The following is a 22,127-nucleotide window of genomic DNA, read 5'->3' on the forward strand; positions in this document are numbered from 1 at the left end:
TTAGTTTAGTAAAAAATAATTTAAAAATAGTTTTTTATTTCACAGATATTATTTTTATATTGATTTGCTAGGTTTCTCCCTATTATTTAATATTGTATTCATTAACACAATTATATATATAAATATATATATATTTAATGAATTAAATGGATTTACTCATTCCTCTTTCTCCCTTGTTCACTTTATATTATCTCCCTCTTTTTCTTTTTGTGTTTTCTACTCCTGTCTCTCCACTGCCATTTCCTTTCCCTCTTTCCTCATCATGACCCCACAGTTTAATAGCAATGTACTTTCTTTAATACCTAATTTCTTAACTTATGCTAGAGAATTACTCCACTTTCCACTTTTAGATAAAAGAGATTGAGAAGAACATGTTCAGAATATTTTTTGAAGGTTTATTAGTATATGGCTTTGTTCTGAATTGATTACAGCTGATTGTATCTCCTCTCAAAACAGTGTGAGGGACTGAATATAAAATCAATGTTGGGTGTGAGTTTTGACATAGACATATTCCCAACTCAGGGCACACAATTAAGAGAAACAGCTCACTAAAAAGTTCCTTACATAACACTGGAAGAGATAATCATCCTAGCAGATGTGAAAATATCAACCCAGAAATACAAAAAATGTGAGGAAACAAGGTAATAAGATAGTTTTCAAAATTCACACCTCTCCAATAACTGATTTCATAGACACTGAAGTCAAGAAAATGTCAGATGAAGAATTCAACAAGTTTTTGGACGGGGGTTGTAGCTCAGTGGTAGAGCGCTCCTCTAGCAAGTGTCAGGCACTGGATTTGATTCTGAGCACTGCATAAAAATAAGCAAATAAAATAAAGGTATTGTCCATCAAAAACTACAAATATTTTTTAAAAATTCAAAAATTGGTTAAAATGATCACTGAAGTAAAAGAACATCTATCAAATAAACTAAAGGAAGAAAGGTAGGCTATAAAAGAGCATTTGAATTTAAAGATACAGATTCATAAAAAGCACCAAACAGAAATCTTGGAAATAAAAATCTCAATCAAATAAAAAAGTCATTTGAAATTCTTACTAATAGATTAGGTGATGTAGAAAACAAAGTTTTAGGCCTTGAAGAGAAAATATTAATGAGAATACTTTACATGAGCAGAGTATCTAAGAAATATGGGACATTAAAAGACCTAACAAGGCTCATAGAACAAGAGAGATACATGACACTGATATACCAAAAATACAGACTAAGAAAAGAATTTTTAAATGCTACAAGACAGAAATGCCAAGGACATGTATAAAGGAAAACCAGTCACAATGACAGCAAATCTCTCAGCAAAAACTCTAAAGGCCAGGAAGGCTTGGAACAAATTGTTTCAAGCCCTGAAAGAATGTAATTATAAACCTAGATTGCTATTTCCAGTAATTATGTGACAGAACCTAAGAAGAAATAAAAAATTTATGTGATAAGAATAAACAAAAGAAATCATGACCACTAAGCAAATACTATAGAAAAATAGAAAATTCTACACACAGAAGATGATAGAAGTTTTAATAAGGAGATCTCGGAAAGGAATAAATCTCATTAGAAGAGTATATTAGTCATTCACAGACTGAAAATGAAAAGATGGAAAATTATATTTAATGCAGATGGAGCCTGAAAGAAGCAGGGGTGGTAACTCTCACATCAGAAAGAAGCAAATTTTAATCCAAAAAAAAAAGTGGCTAAAAAGATCACTGGTAGAGAAAAAAGTCCAACAAGAAAAAATAAAGATTGAAAATATTATCCCCCAAATACCTATGCACTGAATGAGACAAAATAAACAATATTTGACAGTAAGACTCAGATTAAATTCCAATACAACAATCATGGTAACTTCAATATAATTCTCCAATAGATACATCATAAAGACACTACACAAATAAAACCTACTATAGATCAAATGGACTTAGGGACATCTACAGAATATTTCATCCAACAACAGCTGAATATGCTATCTTTTCAGATGCTCATGAAATGTTCTCCAAGGTAAACCCTATTTTAGGACACAAAACAAGTCTTTGAAAACATTTTTCAAAAACTAAAATAATTCTTTGCATCATATCAGATCATAACAAAATAAATTCATTGGCCAAGAAAACTACAGAAACTATATAAATACATGGAGACTGAATAATGCAATACTGAATGATGAGCACAGGACAGGCATGTTAGGTCACAAAATAAGTCTCAGCAAATTTGAAAAAAATGAAGCCAAAGCATGTATCTTCCTCTGAAAACAATGAAATATAACTAGAAAAACAGTAAGAATTTTAGACATTGACTATAGAAATATATGCATATTAGAAAATATTCTCTTCATTAACCAATAGGGAAATTTAAAAATTTCTTGCAAACATATAAAAATAATGTTCTAAAACTTATGACAATATGGTAAAAGCAGAACAAATAGGTAATTTTTATAGTAGCAAGTACTTACATTAGAAAAATAAGATTTCACAAAAACAAATTAAGGATGTAAATTAAAGAACTAGAAAAGAATTAACCAAACCCCAAGTTAGTAGAAGAAAAAAAAATAACAAAGATTGAGCAAAAATAAATAAAATAGAGCCTTAAAAAATACAAAAGATTAATAAAAAAGGGATTTTTTAAAAGATAAACAAAACTGACTAATCTTTACTATATAGACTAACTAAACAACAATAGGAACAACAAAAAAGAAACAGAAGACCCAAGTAAATAACATCAGGAAATACAAATGCAAAGAATCATTAAGGATTATGATGTATAACTATACAGGAATAAATTGAAAAACCTAGAAGAAAAGTATAAATTTCTGGATACATATGACCTAACAAAGTTGAATCACAATGACAAAAATCAGAAGTGATCAATAACCAGTAATACAAAAATTTACCAAAGAAGAAATACCTAGGATGAGATGGCTTCATGCCTGAATTCTGCCAAATATTTAAAGAAGGAATAATGCCGGTTCTCCTCTAAATACTTTAAAGAAATGAAAAGGAGGAAACCCCTGAAAACTTACTCTGTTAAGATAGCATTACCCTGATAAATAAACCAGGCAAAAACAAACAATAGCAAAAACAGACTATAGCCAGGCGCAGTGGTGTATATCTGTAATCCGAGTGGCCCAGGAGGCTGAGGCATTAAGCAACTCAGTGAGACCCTGTGTCTAAATAAAATACGAAATAGGGCTGGGGATGTGGCTCTGTGATCAACTGCTGCGAATTCTCTCTCTGATCCCTGCCCCCCCTGCTCTCCCCCCAAAACTCAGATCATTACAGATCAATATCCCTGATGAACAAATATGCAATAATTCTCAAAACTATGTTAGCAAATCAAACACAAAAGTACATTAAAAATATCCTGTGCCATGATCAAATTAAATTTATCCCAGGGATACAAGGAGGTTCAAAATAATAAACTTAGCACAGTAATACATTAATAGAAGAAAGGACAAAATCATCTAATTATGTCAGTGGATAGAAAAACTATATTCAATAAGATTCAATGTCCCTTTGTGATAAAAACTCTCAAAAAATTAGATAAAGAAGAAATATACTTTGAGATAATGAAGCCCACATGTGACAAAATTGTAACCAATACTCTGAATAGGTAAAAGCTGACATCATTACCTCTAAGATGAAGGAAAAGATAATGATGTCTATTGTCACTGTTCTCATTCAACACAATATTGGAAATCTTAGGCAGAGGAATAAAGCAAGAGAAAGAAATAAAGGGCACCCAAATAGGAAAGAAGAAAGTAAATTATTTTTGTTTATAGAGGACATGATTTGATATATAGAAAAAACTGAAGATTCTTCTGAACTGTTAAAAAGAATACATTTCATTAAGGTTGTAGGATATAACAATTAGCAAAAATCAGTAGCTTTTTTATTTAAATATGCCAAAAACAAAATTGCTAAAAAACTAATCAATAAAATAGTCCCATTTGCAATACCTACAAACTTAAGTGAAAAGAAGGAAAAATAAAATACCTAGGAATAAGTTTAAACAAATGACTAATCTCTACAACAAACATAACAAAATGCTGATGAAATAAATTGAAGAGGACAAAAGTAAATAGAAAGACACTTCCTGTTCATGGAGTAAAAAAATCTTTATTATTAAAATATCCACAGTACTCAAATCAATCTACAAATTCAATATTATTCCTAACAAAGCAAATATGTTTTCTCAGAACATAACTAAAAGTTTTATGCAATCACAAAAGGTGCCAAATAGCCAAAGCAGTCCTGAGCAAAAAAAAGCTGAAGGTATTATAATACCTGACTTCAAAAGATACTACAAAGATATAGTAACCAAAACAACATGGTGTTAACATAGAGTACAAAAGAATTGAGTTCCTAGAGATAAATCCACAAATAACAGTGGACAGTTTGGGCTAAGGTACCCATAGTGTGCATTGAGGAATGGAAAGTTTCTTCCTTGAACTGTTCCAGAAAAACTGGATATATACTGGATATCCACAAGATGAAAACTAGATCCCCATCTTTCACCATATAAAAAAAAACTACAAAAAAATGATAAAAAATTAAATGCAAGACCCGTATCTATACAACTACTAGATGAAAATATAGAGAAATGTTTCAGTACATTGGTCTGGGAAAAGATATTTTTTGCTATCAATTCACAAACACAGGAAACAAAATATGTGATAAATTGGATTATCATAAACTAAAACTTCTTCATGATACTGAAACCCATCAAAATAATGAAGACATAACTGACAGAATAGAGAAAATATCTGCAAGCCATGTATCTGACAAGGGACTAATATTTAGAATATACCAGTTAATCAAAAACTCAAGACAAAAACAATCCAGTTTTCAAAAGACTGAAAGACACAGACTTTTTCACAAAGACAGTAAAAAAATGGCCAATAAAGGATCAACCTAGGCACCTACTGACAAAAGAATAGATAACGAAAATGTGATATGTAGATACAATGAAATATTATTCAGTCATCAAAAGGATGAAAGCTTGTCCATTGTGAGACGAGAGATGAAGAAGAAGACATTATGTTAAGTGAAGCAAGTCAGGCTCAGAAAGAATATGTTCTTCGACATATATAGAACAAAAGTTGGATCTCAAAGAACTGGAGAAGAAAATGGTGGTTACCAGAGCCTGAGTAGGACATGGGGAAAAGAAGACAGAGAGTGAATTATTAACAGGTAGAAGGGTACAGCTGGACAGGAAAAATAACTCCTAATGTTTTACAACACAACAGCCTAACTATAGTTCACAACAATTAACTGAAAATATTTCAAAATAGGTAGTAGAGAAAATTTCAAATATTCCTACCACAAAGAAATAATAAATGCCTTAAGTGACAGAGAAGCTAATTACCCTGACATTATCTACATTTGTGCACATGTATTAAGTGTCAGATTATACTCCATAAGTTTGTATAATTACGATGCATCAATTAGAAGTAAAGATACTTTTAAAGAAAAGAATGAAGAGATAACAGGAGCAAAAAGTAAAACTCTCTTTATTCAAAAATGACCATATCTCACATGTAGAAAAGTTCTAAACAACCTAAAAAAAAAAAAAAACAGAATAAAACAAATCTCACCACACCCTGACCAAAACTGCTAGGATAAAATTACTTTGTACAAATTTTAAAAACTGTATTTTTGTGTAATAGCAGGGAACAATCTAACACAAAATAATAAAATCGCAGTTACAAGATAAAATATGAAAACGATTAGAAAAGAATTGATTCATTACAATTCATATGAAAACTTCAGAAGCTATTGTGTAAAATAGGACAAGTTTATCCCCAAATTTGTATTCTGCAAAGGACCTATAATACTCAAAACAACTTTGAAAAGGAAGAACAAAGTAGAAATACTATATTACCTAATTTAAAAATATTACTCAAGGGCTGTGGCTGTGGTTCTGTGGTAGAGTATTTGCCTAGCACATGTGAGGCCCTGGGTTCTATCCTTAACATCACATAAAAAATAAATGAATAAAATAAAGCTATAGAAAAAAAAGTTACTTCATTTAAAAAAAATCTTATTCAAATGCTACTCAAAGAAGGTAGCATGGGGGTAAGGACAAATAGCTCAGAATGCAAACCAATCTACAAGTTCAGTGTTGTTATCTTTATACCTAAAGTAGTCAGATACATCCATTAAAATAAAGAGAGATTAATATATTTTGAAGATGCAAAACTTCTTGGGCAAATTCTAGCAAATCACATTCAATAATATTAAAAAATAAAAAAAAAAAACTACAACATAACTGTGGGTTTTGACCCATGAATAAATGTAAACATATGAAAGTCAAACAACTCAGTTCATCACATTAACAATGTTCAAAAAGAATATTACACAATGATCTCCAGATGCAGAAAAGCAACTCATAAAATCCAATGTACATTCTGAATTAAAACTTTCTGAAGAACAGAAACAAACAAACTTTGTCAGTCTAATAGATGGCATCTATGAAAACCTTACAGTAAACAATACATTTAATGGTGAAAGACTAATTTTTTTAGACAAAAAAGCCAGACTAATGAGAAATATATATTGCATAATTCTATTGCTGCAAAAGTCTAAAAGAGAACCATGAATCAAATAGCAGAACAGGATGATGCAAGGGTAAAGTGCTGAGAAAGTAGGTAGGGAGGAACTACAAAGTGCCAAGAAAAATCTTCTAAGGTTGATGGACTTATTATTTATCTTGTGGCTTTTCAGGTACATAATATGTCAAAACTCATTCAATTATACAATTAAATGTGCAGTTTTACCTCAACTATACATTCACAAAGAACAAAAGACTACATGACTGCATGCCACATACATGTAAGCTCTTTTTTTGTTGTTTCAAATAAATGGGTCAGTATTGGATTATATGCAAGGTTTATGCAAAAAAGAGGATATAAAGATCTAACCAGAGAATCCATACTAAAACTAAGGCCTTGGTCCTGTTTCAAAAGATATTTATATACTTTTGAGTTAAAATGTTTAAATTCTGCTAAAATCTCAAAGTTATATATAAACACACACCTACACACAAAATTTCTTATGTTAAACTACTGCTTTATATGAATTTATCAACTACAGTTTCAAATCCATCTGAAAACAGTGCTTCTATTGGAGTGTATCTACCTATACATATACTGCATCTAAGTAACAGAAATATAGGTACACATACAATCTATTAATTTATGTCAAATATGCTTTTATAATGTAGTATTTTCAAAGTTTTATGACTTCACAGAAAGACAAAATAAACTCATTCGTAATGTAGTATGACAAAAAATATTTCACTAACAATTCCTTTCTTATTCTTGTCCTTTTTCTTCTTAACAGACATGTTTAAAAAAGATTAGTCATTAATTTGATCATTAAACAAGACAGTAAGTAACACAGATCAAGAAGTAAAGCATTTAATTTTTTTCAAATGTGAAAAACATATCTTATTAAGGCTACATTAATTTAATAATCACATAAATATTCTATTAGTACAAATGCCAAGTCCATAGGCTGCCTCCAACAGTAGACAGTCTGAGTTTGGAAGAATGTGGCAGTAATAAGTGCATATTCTCCACATGTCATTTACATAGCATTTACAGCCACAGTTGTTTTCCAGAAAACAAAAGTAATAATTAGTAGAGTATTATGGCTTTACAGTTAGTCTGTTACAAATAAGCAATAATTATCTAAGGTAAAGACTTTCTAAATGACTTTAAAAATCCCTTACCGGTATCTATGAACAAATATGCCCTTAAAAATAGAGTTCATCATATTTTCGATTTCGTCCTGGTTTTCTTGTAGCTGGTGGGGGGAGAAAAGACAGTAAAAAACGTAAATTGAAAAACTGGCTATTTTATTTGGAATGAACATTTCCAAATGTTTTAAAATCCTGGTTATTATCTATCCTTTCTCTCATTATGCAATAGATGTTTGAAATAACCAGTATACTTGCATTACTTCTACAGCTTTATCACCTTAAATCTCTTGCTGTCTCTATCTAGACACGGATTAGCTAGGAATGGTAGTGAATATCTGTAATTTAAAGGACTCAGGAGCCTGAGGCAGGAGGAATTCAAGTTTGAAGCCAGTTACAGCAGCTTAGCAAGATCCTCCGCAACTTGGTGAGACCCTGTCTAAAAATAAAAAAAAATAAGAACAACTGGGGATTGAAAAAGAACTCAGTAGTGCCTCTAGGTTCAATCCCCATTTATTAAAGAGAAAAGAAACAAGAAGAAAAAATAGATATATACTACATAGTGACTAACAAGGTAAAGTGATCAGGCTCCTATCTCCAAAGTATCATCTGCTAAAAGATGGGAGCCATTACAGCATGTTAGCATAATGATAAGACTTATCTAATCCCAGGGGACAAATTGAAGTCAGAAAAGAGAGAGAGAACAATCTGAAAAACAATGTTCTAAAGTGAACGGGGATTAGATTCATTATACAAATATAAGGACTGGCCTTAGAGGGCATTGTAGTAAGAGAAAAGACAGAACGTATAGATATTACAACTATTGTAGCCAGACAGGTAGGTTTAATCCTTGAATAATCCTCTTCTGATTGTTTCCATTAAAGAACAAGATAATCAACTAAGTGTGAAGACAAGACAGGAGGTTTTATAGTTTTGAGGTAAGGCATAACCTTGTAAGGAAGTGCAAATAACTCTAGAATGAAATATCATAGGGTTTACTAGGCAGCATTAAAAAGGTTCCATTGACAGATTAACAGAAAATCCAGCCATTATAGTTAGGTTTCCTCCCCAGTCACTTTCAGGTACTCTGATGCAAGTGTGGTGCATATGGTGATACAGGGTTTTCTAGGGAGTATGACGAAGGGAGACAGAGGCAAGAAATTGAGGGTATAAAGAAGGATGTGATTATAATAAATAATGAAAGGAAAAAAGAGATAGATATTGTGTGAAGAATAATAAAAATACTGGGATGGAACTGCAAATTGGTGCAACCACTATGGAAAGTGGTATGGAGATTCCTCAGAAAACTTGGAAAGGAGCCACCATTTGACCCAGCTATCCCACTCCTCCGTTTATACCCAAAGGACTTAAAATCAACATATTATAGTAATGCAGCCACTCTATGTATAAAGAAGCTCAATTCTCAATAGCTAAACTATGGAACCAACCTAGGTGTCCTTCAATAGATGAATGGATTAAAAAAGGGGTATATATACCCAATGGGATATTACTCAGCTTTAAAGAAGAATGAAATTATGACATTTGCTAGTAAATAGATGGAGTTGGAGAAAATCATGCTAAGTGAAATAAGCCAATCCGAAAAAACCACAGGCCAAATGTTTTCTCTAATATAAAGATGCTAATTCACAATAAAAGAAGAATGTTACCTTAGAATAGGTAGAGGGAATCGAAAAAAGGGGAGGAAAGGGGATTTAGGGATAGGAAAGATAATGGAATGAAACAGTCATTATTACTTTATGTATGTATGTGACTGCATGATCAATATGATTCTATAACATGAACACTCAGAAAAATGAAAAAATTATATCCCATCTATAGATATCAAAGTGCATAAATGCATTCTACTATCATGTATAACTAATTAAAACAAATAAAAAATTTAAAAAAATACTGTGTAAAAGTATTTCAGGACCAAACAGAAGAAAAACAGTAGATGAGTAGGAAAACAGAAAAAAAAAAACACTACACTGCCCTGGCTGGTCTAAAACTCATAGGTTCAAGTGATCTTCCAAAGTGGGGAGGGGACTATAGGCACATGTTACTATATCTAGTGTCTAAAAATGTTTGATAATGGGACACATTAGATTATTAAGAGAGGGTTGATAATACTTAATTTTGCATAAGCCTTACTATAAAAAGCTTAGGTTAAAAGGGGGCTATGATAAACTTCATCATTTTCAAATGATAAAGATTTAACTAATTGGGACTGGGGTTGTGGCTCAGGGTAGAGCACTTGCCTAGCATCCATGAGGCACTGGGATGTACCCACATAAAAACAAACAAAAAAAAAAAACAAAGAAATAAGCAAGCAAATAAAAGTATCCTATCCATCTACAACTAAAAAACTATTTAAAAAAAAAGATTTAACTAATCCCTTTATCCCTTTAAATTTGAAGCAAAATAGGAAGGAGAAAAGATTTTTCATCTTCAAAGAATCCAGAAAATACCTGCAGTCTCAAATCACAAATATATGAATAGCAAGGAGACGAGGAGGGAACATTCAAATCAAAGAAAGAGGTAGAAAAATCATGACAGCTATTATCTGTGAAACAAAAAGCCATTTTGCTCTGTAAAATGCAGAAACAGACTGCATCTGTTCCACAGAAGATGGAAAGTGATATAGTCTGTAAAATATGCAATTAAATTCCCATGTCCTCACCAAACCTAGGCAGCCTGGCAATTTTTCTACCACATACTTATTTTGGAAGTCCAGACATTTATTTCTTGAGGAAAATAAACCAGAGATTTGGAATCATCGTATATATACATAATACATATGCATACATACACACACACACACATATGTGATTCACATTAACAATTATATGTGATGTGCAGAATGTCAAGCACTTCCTCACCCTACCCAACTCCAAAATGTCAAGACAGCCATTATACATGCTTCTGCAAAGAAGCTGATCTTTTACAGGAGAAAAAAAATTACCAAAGCCAACATCTGAGGACCTATAATGAAAACATTAGTTTACCACTAGACAACCCCACAATGATACCCACCAATCTGGAAAAAACATACACCAGAGTATAGCACCGTAAAATTTCAGAATACTAGGAACAAGTAGCAAAATGTAAAAGTTTCTAAAGACAAGAAACAGGGTCATTACTTGGCAGAGCAGCTCAAGACTGTTATCCCAGTGACTGGAAGACTGAGACAGGAGGATTCCAAGTTTGAGTCCAGCCTCAGCAACTTAGTGAGATGCTGTCTCAAAATAAAAAAATTAAAAGGGTTAAGGAGGTGGCTTAGTGGTTAAGTGCCCCCCCCACCGAGTTCAATAGGGAGGGAGGGAGGGAGGGAAGGAAGGAAGGGAGGAAGGAAGGAAGGGAGGAATGGAGGGAGGGAGGGAAGGAGAGAGGCTTGAAATATTTTAATTAATTATTTATTTGTAAAGTTGTTGATGAACCTTTATCTTATTTATTTATATGTGGTGCTGAGAACCGAACCTAGTGCCTCACACATGCTAGGCAAGCATTCTCTCACTTAGCCACAATCCTAGCCCTTGAAATCTTAATAGCGAAGAACTTCTCAGGAGCAATACTGGAAGATAGAGACAAATTCTGAAGAAAATAATTTGTAATATTTAAATCTAAATTGCAGTCAACTATTAAATAAGAGGCCAAATCCATATTTTGTAAACATGCAAAATCTCAAATATTTACTTCCCTGATATCCTTTTATTCATAAATGTATCAGATAATATCCTATACCAGAAAAGGAGACTAAATTAAGGGGAAAAATATAATAGGGGATCTAAAAGATAAAGGATCCAAACAACAGGAAAAACAGAAAATTTATATAAATTGAGGGACAGTACAATTGTAGCAAATAAGGTTATGATTTAAAAAATTAAAAGCACATTAAAATTCTTGTTAAATAAATTTAACACTTATTTTATTTCCTTGATTCTATTTAACTTAATTTTGACCATAATTTTAAGTTTGTAAGAGTTCTGATTCTTCACGTTGTTTTAACTACATGCCAGTACTGAGAAAGGATCACTGGTATTGATACCATACAGATGAAGCACAGATGTTAAGCTGCTTGTCCAAAGTCACTAAGTTAATAAATACAAGATACAAAATGTTTGTAAAGTGATTTTTAAAAACAAGGTTTATTTTAAGAAACTGGTTTCTAAAATAAAGCCGATTTTCAGAACTGTTAAAAAAAACAAAAGGAATGTAAAAACCAACAAAAAGAAAAAATTTTAAATTACTCTAGACTCAAAAAAGATATTAAAATTTTAAAGTCATACTTTTCTTTTACAGATATAATTATATGATGTGGAGGTATTTGTGGTTTTGGCCAACTGTATATTAACCCCAAAATACTACAAGGTAATGATTAACAAATATTAGAAACTTGAATTAAAGTTTTATACCTGTAGCATGGGTGAGAAAGATGAATGATAAAGTAAAATAACAGAAGGGATAAAAGTACAAGGCAATGAAAACTTGTACTTTTTAAGAAACACTTAAAAATGAGTAGGAAAATTTAAATATAAAGACAAAAATTAAAAGAGAAATTATTTATACTCTATGGTCTCTTTTTTTTGATGATGACAGATTGTACTAAACTTTTCAAATCCTAACCATAAAAAACAGAAATAATCTGTCTGTTTAAGAATTATAAAATACTTAGTGAATTTAATAAATAGAATATGGGTTCTGAGAATCAATAGGTAAGTAAAATGAAAATGCATCATATTAATATTCCTTAACAGCAATTTTTCTAAATTCACTAACTTGTCTTTTTTCCCTGATTTCCCCATTAGCCATGTCTATTATTACTATAAGTAGGTATTCAAACATTCTGTATGAACACAGACAAATACTATTAGCCCTCTTGTCATTATAGAGTAAGAGCAGCAACTTACTAAATTCCAGACACCATTCCAAACTCTCTTAATCTCTTTTAGAAAGAAGTAACTGTCATTATCTTTCCCACTTTGCATTTGAAGAAAATGAGACCAGGTAGGTTAAGATTATCCAACTAGTAAAAGGCACAGAGAAATGGGAATCCAGAAAGTTTGGCTCCAAAACCCATTCTATCAATCACTAATATATGGTTTCAGCAACTAAAAGCCAAAGAAAAGAAATGTCAATATTCTAAAGCAAAATGATTTTCACCCTACTATTAATAAATAAAGCAATTTCACATACATAATGTCTTTCTTCACAGAAAAAGTTTAGAGATGCTAAGAAATGTTAATAAATAATAAACCATATGCAAATATAAAATCAACCACAAGTTAACATAATAGTGTCAAACAATAAAGTATAAAGAAATATTTAATCCTTCAAGAGTTTTATCTTGAAATTTATCTTGAAACCATTTATCAAGACTGCCCTTATATAATGATCTTGACCACATTTTAAAATTTTTCCCAAACTCAATTTGGAAAAAATTAAAACAGAATCAATTACTTCATTATTAATACAGATACTTAATTCTTTATTCTCCTTTGTTCAAATAAGCATCTTCACCTTAAAAGTGAGAGGTAGCCAGCCAGTATTAGATTAATACTATCTGCAACATCATTAGAAAATTACATAGGTGAGAAAATAATGAAAAATAAAGTTAAACCAATGTTGCTCATTCTGAAAACTGCCATCTAACAAAAATTTGAAGTGAACAAGTTCTGAAGTATTGGCATACAGTTTAAAAGCAGTTGCTTAAAAATGAGATAACTATAATTCTGAAAAAGATTCTTGGAAGAAACCATTATTTTCATAATTCCAAACAAAGTGCTAAATCAAAGAAAGTCCTATTTATTCATGACCATGTTTAAAAAAAAAAAAAAACTTTCTCCTAAAGTATAAAAACTTCATCAAATTGGGGGAAAATGTTCCCAGTCTCAGACTATAAATCCACCAGAATTAGTGTAAGAAAATGTTTCTTAGATAAGTTAAATCCATAAACTGTTCTAATATGTCCAACTGAGAGCTATTATAAGGGTACTTAGTTCTGAGGATTAAGAGTTAATAAAAACTGTACTGCAATGTGAGCCTTCTTTATTTAACGGGTCAAGCAAATAAAACACTATACTTTAAATTTTCAATTAATAGAAAAGAAAAATAAGGAAAGTAGGAAATAAAATGTAACTGTTAACAGCCTGTTTCAATTTAATAATAAAAGTACTCCAAAAAGAGTTTACCTCCAATGAAAAGTTAGAATACTTATAAACTGGGATAACAGACCTGAAGAACTACAGAATATTGAAAACTTTTAACAAAAATGTAGTATAGAGTTTAACTCAATGCATAAACACTGATAATAGGGACACATTAGTTAATTCATAATAAGAAAGTGGGATATTTGGAAAACAGATTAAAAGTACTACTGATAAGATCACTCTAGTAACTTATGAAGCTATGGAACTCATCACATCTGTACCCTACAAAATAACTAACCTGATTCTCTCTCTTCTCAGCTAAGATATAAGCAATGTCAAGGAGCATTTTATTCCAAAGCCGATAATCATATCTGGCCATAACTGCCTTGTAACTGTCCATGCACATAGTCTTTGAAGCAGAGGATTAAATGTTCCTGCCCATTTTATCTAGTCCCTAAGACTTGTCCTGCAAAGTGAATAAAAATGATTATCTTTTAATCTATGCCTCAATACATACCACAAAAAAAGAGGACAAAGATGAGAACAAAACATCCTTGACAATATGGATAATTATTGTCCAACTTAGAATTAAGTTCTCAGCAAGCCCTCTGTGCTTTGTTGAAAGAAAGGTGATTGATATGTCTCACACATTTTATTCAACTGAGCTTCAGAAGATATGATGATTAATATAGACATATGGGAATTAAAGTACTATTTTGAAACAAATTTAGAGAATGACTGAAAAATAGGTTCTAAGTTTTAAAAAATCAGTATAAACAATGTTGATAACTTCCACTTTTCAATATTTGATTTTGAAAAACAATTTCAAATGCAAATAATCTACATGATGAAATTTTTAAGAGTTTGGGTGAAAACAAAAAGGCATTCATAAAACAATTTTAAGAGCTATCATGAACACAAGTAAATAATGGGAAAAGAGACAACAAAGAACTCGAAGGAAGCTACTCAACTTAAACAGAAGAAAAGCCATAATGAAAATATACAAAATTAGCAGATATAAGCAACCAAAGGGATAGTGAAAATGAGTCAACAGAAAGAAGAACTAAAATGAATCATCATAATAAATGTAGTTAAAATACAGAAATACATCATTTACATGGCATCGAAGGACAAATGCAAATGAATTAAAGTGTGTTGTTCAAAGAATTAAGACAACATGCTATTTTTGGTTCCAGAACTGAAGACAGGGAATTGTGCCTAACCATGCCCTCTACCACTGAAATATATATCCCTAGTCCCAAGTCAATATTTTAAAAGTGAAAATATCCTGCATATTTCTATAATACAATACTCTTTCTCTTTTCCCTTTTTTACCCCTCAGTACTAGGGACTAGAACCCAAGAGTTCTTTATCACTGAGCTACATACTCATCCTTTTTATTTTGAGACAGGGTCTTATTTAAGTGTCTGGGCTGGCCTTGAAATTTCCATCCTCCTGCTTCAGGCCGGCCAAGTCACTGGGATTAGAGGCATGCACCAAGGTGCCCAACTTCTGTTCTTAAATAGAGTTGTGTGGCACAAAGTTTTCTGGATTCAAGAGAGGTAGTCTACTGCTAAAGAAGAGCCCCAGATTGCTCTGAAACATAAGATCTATAAACTAACCTTTCTGTCTTTTTTGTGAATTGCCATTTCAAAACACTACCAGCAGAACAGTATCTAAGGTTAATCTTCAATTTGTTGCTTCTCCTTCTCTCCTGACTTTAAGAAAATAGATAATAACTTCTTTTTGAAGGCAAGTGCATTAATTTTTTATGACAGCAACTTTGGCTTTTTAGAAGCAATTTCTACCTTATGTTTAAGTTGTATATATTTCAAATCACTGAAGTCTTTATGCATCTGACAACCAGGTAATTGGGCATTACTGTACACAGAGAGAAGTAAGATAAAAAGAAAATAGAAAACAAAAAAAAAAAGAAAAAGCAGACATATGCAGAAGATATTAAAGGCCATGAAATTAGAGAGCAATGTGTAGTATCACACAACTTACTGAATAAACATTTTAATTATATTTTAAAAAATATATAACTACGTAAAAAACATTTCTCTTCCTAATAATGAAGAGGAGGATATTCTCAAAACAGAATAAACTGTGTTTGCTTTATGTTCAGTACAGAAATATTTAACAATAAATGATATTTCTATTTTACCTTTTATATAAAGATAAAACTAGGTAAAACATCTCCCTCTCCTCTTAACAATGAGAAAAAAGACAATGGTAAAAGAAAATAAATTGTTTCATATTTGTTTGGCATAAAACTGTAGAACACTAATCATAGCTGTATAGAACAAAAAATAAATAAATAAAAAGAAAATTGGAAAAAATGAATGGGATATCTCAAATAACTCCAGATAATATTATCATACTGGAATTGGGTAATAGGTCAAGCCAGAAAACAACACAATATTTAATCAGGCATTTGTAGCATATTGTTCCCAAATCACCAGGATCAACATCATTTAGAAACTTGTTAAATCCTGAGGGTGAGGCCCAATAATCTGTTTCTACATGTCTTTAGATGATTCTTATGCATGCTGAGGTTTGAGAAACAATGTTTTAAATAAATGAAATACTAAAATTTAAATGCAAGATGAAATGTATGTAGTTAACCTAAATCTGGTTTGTCATGGTAAAAATTAAGATGGAAGATACACAAAGTTACTGCTACAAAAAGATGTAAGTTGGGAATATTGAAATATGTTTATATATACACATGTGCTCTCACATGCACATTCCATACATGAATGAAAAGGAACAGTCATTTTAGGTAAGCACAGTTAAAGTAGTAGAGGCAAAACAGACAATTACTCAATTAATAAAATTATCTTTTGGGAAAACAAAAAAATGAATATACTTGGCTGACAAGTTAATAATAATTCTAAATGAAGAAAGCAAAGGTAAAAACTTATCAGTTTTTCATATTATCTGAATGAACTGATATTAGTATCTGAATGAAGCTGAGGTAGGAGGATCACAAATTCAAGGCCAACCTGGGCAACTTAGGGAGACCCTGTCCAAAAATTTAAAATGAACAGGTCAGGGGTATAGCTCAGTAGAGTATTTGCCTAGCATGTGTGAGGCCCTGGGTTTAGTCCCCACCTACCACCACCATCAAAAAAATCCATTGTGTTATTACAGTGATAATATTTTGCTAAGTATTTTTTAGCTTCTCTCCTCCCCCTCAGCCCTTTACCCCTCATCTCATGCAGGCAGGGCCTCTTGAGGCATGTGCTATACCACGGAGCTATATTCCCAGCCTAGCACTTTAAAAAAAATTTTAAAATTATCCAAGAGCATAAATAGTCAACTTTCTAAGTATGTGGAAACCTAACACTTTCTTTATTTTGCCCTCACACAAATTGAACTGGTGTTTGTAAATAATTACGTAGTCCTCAGGGTCTAAATTATAAGGCCATACTTGACTTTTTTTTAACCTGAGTCCCATCATATCCTAATTCATTCAGATCCCTTGTTTTTTTTCTGCAGCCATCTTCATCAAACCCTTCACTCCCCATCTCTTCCCATTGCCTTACACCACTATTGTAATAGTCACCTAAACAGTTCAGATCCTTCATTTTCCTCCTTTTAAAAAAAAGCAATATTATATACTTACACAAAAGGTCTCTGTAGTTTCTTATGGATTATAAACTATCATCTAAAATATGTAATGTCATTCAAGGAATGCCTTGATGTTTTTTCCAGTTTATCTCTGTTTTGTCTCAAATTCTTCATACCAGCTGATTTGGTCTGATCAATCATAAATGTAAACAAAAGGCAGATTCATTCATCCTTTAGCTATTTGGTAAAGTAATAGAGATTCCATAACATGATAAATTCATTGCAGGATTACATATTTCCCAGAAGCCTCTGCTTTTAAGAATTTCTTAAGATTTCAAATCCCTTGGCAAAGATTTTCAAACATGGCTTTTTTCATTAACAAGTCATAGATATGCTTGAAATATCAAAAAGAAGGATATGCCTTTTAAAATACATGCCATTAGACCTTTATTTCAACTCAGTCTCTTGGCCCACCTCATCCAAAGTTGACATTTAAAATTACAAACAGAAAAATGCATTCCATATTCTATGAAATTGGTAGACATTGAAGAAGAGTTTCTATGGTTTATTTTAAAAAGACTTTTTATATACTATTGTCTTAAATTGCCTTTGATATTTTCCTTGCATATATACCAAATCAAAATGTGTCTAACAATGTATTCGATCTAATTAACCAATAACATGAGGAACTTTGTTTTATAACACAAAGAACTAGTTTGTGACTCTATAGAGAGTATGATTCCTTGAAATTTTAGCTAAACTTTTGCCTTTTTCCTCTCTAGATAATGTTAGCTCACAAAACAATTCAGTTCTGCTTAAAATTCAACTTTTTAAAAATAGTCTTTAGTTGTTAATAGACATTTATTTTATTCATTTATTTATATGTGGTGATAAGAATCGAACCCAGTGCCTCACACATGTCAGGCAAGCACTCTGCTACTGAGCCACAATCCCAGCCCAAGATTCAGTCAACTTTGATGATGATAATGGTTATGTTCTTTCACATGAAGGCATTTTAAAGAAATATTTTTATGAATTATTCTTCCTTTCCACTACTTTTTTGCAGATCTAGTTCCAGATGCAGCTACTGAATATTTAGACCAAAGAAACGTGTTCTGTCATCTGACCCTACTTCCTTATCCCTTCACTTTTCTTACTTTCACAAACCCTGTGTTTTAGGGATCATGACAACTTCCTCATTTTTATTTCGCAAATGAAGTATTCTTACTTAAAATTTTTTCACTTGGTTACAGGAAATTTGATGTTGCTTATATTTTAAAAATCAGAAATTATTTTCCTTTTTCTACTCTTGCAATTAAGATGTGATGCCAGTTGGTGGCAGTAATATGCCATGGTGTCCTACTATCAGTCCATAATTGGGTTAAATCATGAATTTTTTTCCTTTTTTTTTTTTTAACTCAGAACATAATTCCTTCCAAAAATGACAAATCAATTCTGCCCCAAAGTTTATAATAAGATGTATCCAAATTACCTTTCCTTTTAGAGTCAATAACATGGTTGTAGACAAAGTTCTATCCCTAAATGTAGAGGACCAGAACTACTCAGATATTTAAAAAAAGAAGAAAGAAAAAGAGAAAGAAAAAAGAAATAAATCCATAGGCATAAGACTGGAACTAACATGGGAAGAAACTAACGGTTTCTACACATTATTTAAGATAGAGATTAAAGAATCAGTAGAACAACAATTTGCTTAGTCCAAGTTTCTTGGTGTCCTTGGAATTTTCACCTCATTTCAAAAGGCCTAGCCCACTTTTGGAAATCATCCTTGATCAAATAAATGACTAAGACATTGTTTCCATACACACAGAGAAACCAATCTAACAGACAGCTTAGCACAGCCCTGTCACAAAATAAAAATTAAAAAGGGCTAGGGATGTAGCTCAGAGGTAGATTGCTCCTGGGTTCAACCCCCAGTATCACAGAAAAAAAGAAACATTAAGTTTGGTTGGTCAGTATAACTAAGTTTGAATCTACTTTCATTCAGTAGTCCCAAGGCATTGTCTAGTACTCAGTGAAACTGAATGAAAGTATGGATTGATTTTTGTTGTTGTTTGCTTGCTTGCAGTGCTGGGTGTGGAACTCAGGGCCTCATACACAAGTACTCTACCTAGCCCTGGATTAAAAAGTGTTAACAAACAATAAAATAAATCTGTTACTGTGTACCGTATGATAAATGAGAGGATGAACAATTACAACAAAAGCATTCCAACAACCCTCTCTGAGCTTGACAGCAGGAATGTTCAACCTGTTTTCCTGGATTTAATAGATGATTAGTTTCTTAATTCCTCATCATTATCAGATGTTTACCCTTCCACCCAATGTAAATCATCTCTGGGTAAAATATTTTATGGAAACCTATCTAAATGATTTTCCTATGATCTTTCATTGCATATATTTTATAACCAGGTTTATTTTGTAAAAAGAACTTTTATTATAAATATCACATGCATATGAATGACCTATTGAAACAATAAAAAGTTACTTGCTGTTATGGTTTAGATGTTAGGTGTCCCCCAAAAGCTCAAACCTGTGAGACAGTGCAAGAAGGCTTAGAGGTGAAATGATTGGATTATGAGAGCCTTCATCTTGATTGTGGTAATGGTTTAACAGGTATACATACATGAGGAATGGAATTGACCATCTACGGACTGAGACCTCTGAAACTGTACGTCCCCAAATAAACTTTTCCTCCTCTAATTGTTCTTGTTGGGTCTTTTAGTCACAGCAGAAAAAAAAAAGATGACTAAAATACTTGCCCATATCTTTACTCTTGTTCTTAATTCTCCCCAGAGGCAGCCACTGTTATCTGTTTCCAAAAGCTTTTAGGCTTTCTCTTTAATCTTAGTGTTCCTAGGAAAGAAAATATAATAACAAGTTATCAGGATCAGAATTGCAGACCTTTCCTTCTAAATCAATGTAAACAATCAATAAATAAAATTAAATATAAATACCTTCTGTCAATGACACTTAGGTAGATGTATATTGAGTAGCTATTGCCATTTATGACAGACATTTGTTATTTTGTTTTTAGTGCAATTTTATCAATATAGGATTAACACAATAAATTACATATAATTAAAGTTTATAATTTGATGAGCTGTAACATGTATGTATACCCATTAAACTATTACCACAATCAAGATGACAAATATATCATCTCTAAAAGTTGCCTCATTGGCCTTTGTAAACCATTTCTCTTCCTTTATTCATCTCAGGCAACCACTCATCCACTGTCTGTCCACTGATCTGCTTTCTGTTATTATAGGTTAATTGAATTTTCTAGAATTTAAAAAAAAATGGATTAGTAAGTACAACATGCATTAGATCTGGTTTGGTTTTGCTTTTTTGTATTGTTTCTCTACTCAATAAATTATTTTGAGTTTCATCCATGTTGTATTCATTCCTTTCAAGTACTGCTATGGTACTCCTTTGTATGATCATACTACAGTTTGTCAGTGTACCTACTGATGGATGTTTATATTCCAGCTTTGTCTTATAGTAAAGCTGCTGCAAACACTTAGACATTGTGATTATGCATCACCTGATCTGGTCTTGAGGTAAACTAAAATAGCTGTCTACAAAGCTAGGGCCTTCAGAAGCCGGAGAGGTAACATACAAAAGTGGAAAGAGGGACAGACATAATAAAAGCAACAATTTAAGCTCTGTGATGAACGGTGAACTGGCACTAGGCCACCACACTGAGAGGGGTGGACACTAAGATCTCAAAGAGGAGAGCTCACACCCGTCTAAAGCCAGGAGCTGCTTCTCAGAGCCAGCTGATAGTCACCACCCTAGCCAGTGTTGCCAGACCTTTTTTTTTTTTTTTTTAATCACCCAAAGAGCTGTCACAAATCCAGATTTCATGTGAAGTTTCTCAGGGTGTTTTGTTTTGTGTTTGTATTTAAGATAATATAATTTTCCTCCATTCCCAAGTATGGAAACAAATGAAAAATAAGATTTTAAAAAATCTGACAGATAGAAATAAAAATATTGGCTTGTATAAAAATCCTGATATTGGGCTGGGGTTGTTGCTCAGTGGTAGAGTACTTGCCTAGCATGTGTGAGGCACTGAGTTCGATTCCCAGCCCACATAAAAATAAACAAATAAAATAAAGGTATTGTGTCCATCAATGAATAAAAAAATATTAAAAAAAAATCCTCTCAGTGGTAGAGCGCTCGCCTCACATGTGGAAGCCACTAGGTTCAATCCTCAGCACCACATACAAATAAAATAAAGGGGGCTAGGGTTGTGGCTCAGTGGCAGAGTGCTCACCTAGCATGCATGAGGCACTGGGCTCAATGCTCAGAACCTCATAAATGTAAAATAGAGATATTGTGTCCACCTAAAACTAAAAAATATTTTAAAATCCTGATATTTACTTAATTGGGTATTAAATATAAGCAGCATTCCTTGATTTATTCTTTCTGCTTTTGATGATGTTTGAAATTTTTATAATAAATAAAATTTATAAAAAATTACATTGCATAAAGCCAATTAAACAAAGAGGTAAGGTTTGGCAAATGTACTTGTTACCCACAACCAGATATATCACCCAGTCAAAAGCAGAACTGGACAACTTCATAGATTTTGGGTCTGCCACATAAAACAGAAAATTTGTTAAATCCTACAGACAAGAGGGGGAAAAAACAGAGAGAAACAAAGTGAGACTGAAACAAAAAGCCC

General features: G+C 32.0%; 1 pseudogene across 1 annotated transcript in view; it reads right to left on the reverse strand.

The window, feature by feature from the left end:
* LOC144373551 (endothelin-converting enzyme 1-like) overlaps positions 1 to 22,127 on the reverse strand; it is a 71,181-nt pseudogene that overhangs the window by 48,919 nt on the left and 135 nt on the right. The window contains exons 2-3 of the transcript XR_013433179.1: positions 20,200 to 20,293; positions 7,734 to 7,807 (exon numbers count right to left, since the gene is read on the reverse strand). The product of XR_013433179.1 is annotated as an endothelin-converting enzyme 1-like (transcript). The remainder of the gene's footprint in view (positions 1 to 7,733; positions 7,808 to 20,199; positions 20,294 to 22,127) is intronic.

This window comes from Ictidomys tridecemlineatus, unplaced genomic scaffold (genome assembly GCF_052094955.1).
Source record: "Ictidomys tridecemlineatus isolate mIctTri1 unplaced genomic scaffold, mIctTri1.hap1 Scaffold_42, whole genome shotgun sequence".
In the NCBI taxonomy this organism is placed as follows: Eukaryota; Metazoa; Chordata; class Mammalia; order Rodentia; family Sciuridae; genus Ictidomys; species Ictidomys tridecemlineatus.